The sequence below is a fragment of the Hibiscus syriacus genome, unplaced genomic scaffold, assembly GCF_006381635.1.
Source record: "Hibiscus syriacus cultivar Baekdansim isolate YM2019G1 unplaced genomic scaffold, ASM638163v2 tig00112253_pilon, whole genome shotgun sequence".
NCBI lineage: Eukaryota > Viridiplantae > Streptophyta > Magnoliopsida > Malvales > Malvaceae > Hibiscus > Hibiscus syriacus.
In genome coordinates, this window is record NW_024063283.1 from 1117186 (window position 1) to 1122890 (window position 5705).

Consider the following 5705-nt stretch of genomic DNA (forward strand, 5'->3'; position numbering starts at 1 on the left):
TGATGTGTATCACGCACAATACATCTTTTAAATAAACTTGTAAAAAAGTTTCTGACCCATTATTCTTATTTCTTTCATTTTGGTCTTGAATGACACCAACTTTGGAAAGTCCATTCCAAAACTTGCCATGTCGATAAAGTCAAACCCTACAAAATATGCTTTTTAAAAAATATTATTAATGATAATTCTTAAATTTGATCAAACTCAAATCAATATGACATTTAAAGATAATTGTTCTCTTATGAATATTCAAGGTTAATATTTAAAATTGTCTTAAATTATTGTACTGAACGAATCTGATCAAGTTTAAGAACTGTATTTGAGACTCCAAAATTAACAAGCTTTTATCATGATATTCTCAAATCTCACATTGTTAGTTATAATTTTTAAAGTGTTTAAATATAATCTTCTAGACATGCACTCACTAAGTGATTGAAGACAATATCTCTACACGTATATTGTCACCGTTTGATCGGCTTGTACTCGTGCAATTAGTATTGTGCACATTTTGTCTTTTTAAATAAAAGTCGTATAATGTTTGACCTAATATTTTTATTTCTTTTCATTTTGATCATGAATAATATCAACGTCGGAAAAAATCCAAATAACCTGTCATGCAGCAAAATGCATTCTCTTTGAAATACGTTTTTCAGAATACGCTTTCATGTAAACGCACCTTTATTAAGAGAGTACTATTTTGATAAATAATATTATTTGAGTACAAATATTCTCTAAGTTCGTACTTTTTTGTATGTTTACAAATATGGATAAAAGAAGATAACTAATCCTTATAACATTACTTTCAGGGTGTGTTCATTCACATAATGTAAAATTATCGGTGGGAATAAGATTATAGGTGAAAATAAGATTACCGGTGGAATAAGATTATCGATGGAAAGATTATTGGAAATGTTGTATTTTGTGTTTGGTTCGTTTAATATGAATATAAGATTACAATGTTTGGTTAAAAAAATAAAATATTATTAGAATGTATATTTTATCAAATTGTCATTATTATATATTTGTTTTATTAACAAGTTGAATTCTACTATAATTTTACTATAATTAATTTATATATTTTCTTTAAAAAAATTAAATTCATAAATTTATATAACTTTTTTATAAAATTAAAAAGATAAATAGGCTTAATGAAATGGTAAAAAAAATTTTAACCCAGAACTTCTTATAAATTCTAATTATGAACTTTTTTTAAATCTAAAATAGTTTAAGGATAATTTGTAATTTAACTTCATAAAAAAAATTATTCAATGACATAAGAATGATATTTAAAAAAATTAGGACATTTTAATCCAAAACATCGATAATTCAATAATACCTAAGGGAAGGGGTAATCATTCCGATAATATACTCTAAAATATTACTATTGAAAATAAAAAGATTATCGAAAGTTAAGAATGTTATCAACCAAATAGAGGAATGACATTGAATGACATTATATTTGTGGTAATCTAAATTATCTGAACCAAACACCCTTTAAGTTTTATTATTAAATTGGTGTCCGATAATTTTAATATAATCTACACCCTTTTCTTAAAAAAAATATACCAGAGAGCTATTTCATTATTATTATATAGTTAATTTTAATCAGTGTCAGTGATTGGCATTCCCTAAACAGACAGTACAGTGGATGTAGGCAGAGAAGCAAAAGAAACGTGCCATTATATACACATTTCAGCTTACAACACTGTGAATTTCTCTGTGAATATAAGAATTCTTTCAAAGGAAGAAGCATGAAGCTGGCGATGCTGACGGTGGAGCTATTTTATTATTATATTAGTTAATTTTAATCAGTGTCAATCAGTGATTGGCATTTCCCTAAACAGACAGTACAGTGGATGTAGGCAGAGAAGCAAAAGAAACGTGCCATTATATACACATTTCAGCTTACAACACTGTGAATTTCTCTGTGAATATAAGAATTCTTTCAAAGGAAGAAGCATGAAGCTGGCGATGCCTGACGGTGGAGGTGAAGAAGGTTTCGGTCTGAGCGACATGGCTTCGTTCTCGAAGCAATCGAAGAAACTGGGAGGTGATGAACCGGAGTCGAACGTAAATGCTGTCGCCAAGGAAGAACCGGAGCCAGCTGCGGCGGGAAAATATAGTAGAGGAGCCGCTACTCGCGACGGAGGCGACGATCCGAGAGTCATGTCAAAAGAAGAGCCAATGGAAGGGTTAAGGGAGTTGGGTCCAGCGCCATTTTTGACAAAAACGTTTGAAATGGTGGAGGATCCGGAAACCGATCCAACTGTTTCGTGGAGTATCCACCGCGATAGCTTCATCGTTTGGGATTCTCATGAATTCTCTGCAAATCTCCTTCCCAAATACTTCAAGCACAGTAATTTTTCCAGCTTTATCCGCCAACTCAACACTTATGTAACATTCTCCCTCCCCTTTCTTCCTCATTTTTTGCTGCGACTGATTTTCTTTTCCGTTTAACATTTACTGATTTCTGAGTTTTTTTCCAGGGCTTTAGGAAGATTAATTGTGGTAGATGGGAATTTGCGAATGAAGGGTTCCAAGGAGGAAAGAAGCACTTGCTGAAAGGCATTAAGAGAAAAAGTAAATAATTCAACATATAAATTGGATTGGAAGCTGAGATTGGGGTTTTGAAGAAAAATCAGAGTGAACTGCAGATAGAAGTTATGAAACTGAGAAAAAAGAATGAAGAATCAAAAGATAAATTGAGTGATTATGAAGATCGGATTCGGTTCGCCGAATGTAGGCAACAACAAATATTCATTTTCTTAGCTAAGTTAGTGAAATTCCCCAGTCTGTTTCAGCAATTGATTCAGAACAAGCAGCAGCAGCAGAAGGAGCTTGATGAGGGGGGATTTAGTAGCAAGAAGAGGAAGTTGCTTGAGACACAAGTTACAAACAGCTTGCCTGATCCTATGGAGACTGACCAAAGTGTCGGAAACAGTGCGGCTAAGCCGATGGGGACTGACCGAGGTGTCCCAAAGAACGTGGCTAGGCCAACGGGGACTGACCAAAGTGTGGCAAAGAATGTGGCAAAGCCGATGGGGACAAAGTATCGCAAAGAATGTGACTAAGCCAATGGGGACTGACCAAAGTGTCGCAAAGAATGTGGCTAAGCCAATGGAGACTGACCAAAGTGTCACAAAGAACTTGCCTGAGCCTAAGGAGACTGACCAAAAGGTCACAAAGAGGTTGTCTGAGCCTATGGAGATTGATCATAGTATCACAAAGAGCTTGCCTGAATCTAAGGAGACTGACCAAAGTGTTATCAACTGTATAAACCAAATTTATCAGGAGGGATTGGAATCAATGCAATCTAATAATTTCACAAAGTTTTTGCATGATCGGAGAAAGAGCTTGGAACTTGTATGGTGGATCAAAAGAACATCACTGCAGCAGAAACGTCTTCTGTTTATCATGTTATGGCTGAAAATCTACTAGGGGGAAGTTCATGTGTAGAAAATGCAACAATTGAAGAAGGGTTATCAGTGAATGTTTCCGAGATCTATCTTGAGTTGGAGGATTTGATCAATTGGAAGCCCTCTAGCTTGATTGGATTTGCCAGTGATCTGCCGGTGGAGCAAACCGGCTCTCTCTGACTCATATCTCATGAATAGGAGTCAGATATATAACTGTATATATCCAACATGGTTTGTTCTGTTTCATGTATTTGAATGATCTTTGCAGAATCAATCTTACATCCATATCCATATACAAACCAGACTAGCATATCGGATATTAGCGGCAGTGATAATGATCAATGATTTCTTAATGTAGATGCCATTGGTTGCAGGTAGTTGACTGCAGGAGAAGCGCTGAGAGCTAAAAGAAAAATAGACACTTCCATGAATTTCTTGATGATAGGATAGCAACAACAAAGGTTCATCATAGATTTCTATATTTCTCAGTTCCTTTTCATTGTGTTCTCTTCTAAAACTACTGCTTTCCATTATATTGTGAAAACTTTGAATCATAACAATATCTGGTACTTTTAACATATATATATATATATATATATATATTATATATATATTTCAAATTCTGCTACTTAAAGGTTGAAAATTAAAATCATATTATCAGAGTGTGTTGCATATTTGATGCTTGGCTTACATGCGATTCATGCAATTTGGTATTTTGTATTACATGTCCCTGTTCCCTTGTTCATTCCTTTCTTTATTCTTCTTGTGATTAGTTTGATGACAGTTGTTTTCGTTTAAAAACCAACCAGCCACTGCATTTTTTTATTTTTTTATTTTTGCATGTATGCGTGAAAAAAAAAGATTTTTATGAAATTTGAACTTAAAATCCAATTTTATACCGTTACCCTTAAACAATTGAAAGTTCATATACAAAATTAAAACATTATTTATTAATAATATATTTTACTTAAAATAATTATAAAAATAATATTATTGCAAATAATAATATTAACTTGGAGCTAGATCTATAAGCAAGTTTAGATTGGATATGTCCATGGTTGGGTCCAACGAAAAAAAAATGGGTCAAACTTTCCGATCCAAGGATAAAATTTCCGTTCATTTATTATAAAATATTTTAAAAAATAAATAAAATTGTTGAATTATTTAATTTGAAGTGTGGCCACATAGTCCAAAATCACAAATTCTCACTTATCCTACTAACAAAACCAAATGATCAGAAAGCTATTACCAAAACCAAATTGATCAGAAAGCTATTACCAAAACCAAATACGAACAATGTGTAATACCGTATGCCCCCTGAGCTCCTATGGTTAACATCAGCGACTCCGAGGTCGAGCATCTTGGTTGTGGTCTTAGTATCGCAGTAAGCACAGTATAGTGAAGTTTATAGGCCTCGTTTAAGTTCGTATGACCCTCTTTCAGTAGTATTCGAACTAATTCGACATCATCAGAATCTAATGCCCGATGAATCCGCGGCACATATTTATCGGGAAGGCCTATGTTTTCAGGCTTTGTCTAAACCAAGTTCCAGAAGGGTATCAATGATTTGTTTCACAATGTGATGAGGCAAGGCTTTGTTATGTGTTACAATATCAACAATAGATTTCACAACAGTTTCTACACACTTTGCCACCAATCTCTCGCAAGCATTACCGCACATGTTTGCATATAAAGAACCACCAAGATATTATCTATGACGACCTTGTCAATAATGTTTACTCTTAAAACTGTCAAAAGTTAGACGACCTTGACACAAGGTCTGAACGACGTTTTAAGGGGTCGACGAGGGATGTGCGGTTGGCATGGAGTAACAAGATTTGTGGAAGAACAAAAAAACTCTTTAATTTCACTTAACGTAAAACTGACCCTTTACAATAATATATACTAACAATAGCTCTAACTACCTCCTAACAAACTATCCGTTTACAAAATCTTGCACAGCTTATATATTCTGTTATGGAGAGATGATGGCGGTAACTAAGTAAATGAATGACGGCAATGTCAAGGAAGATCGAGATTTGGAAGAGGGATTTTGGGATTTTATGCTTTACTAAATTCATAAGATTTTTAAATATTGAATTATTTTAATTTATGACCAATTTGATATAATGGGTATGTTTTGGATATTAAAATTATTATTCTACTATGTTACATCATTTTTATTAATCATATTGAATATATTTTAGCCTATCATTTTATCTCTGAAAATAAAATCTAAAAACTTAGTTTTCTCTCGTTGGTGTGTCGCTCATCTCATTTTTCCGTCTT

At 33.4% G+C, this 5705-nt stretch overlaps 1 pseudogene; it reads left to right on the plus strand.

Moving 5' to 3' along the window:
* Window positions 1-2013: 2013 nt before the first annotated feature.
* Window positions 2014-3601, plus strand: LOC120176744 (annotated as a pseudogene).
* The last annotated feature ends 2104 nt before the right edge of the window (window positions 3602-5705 follow it).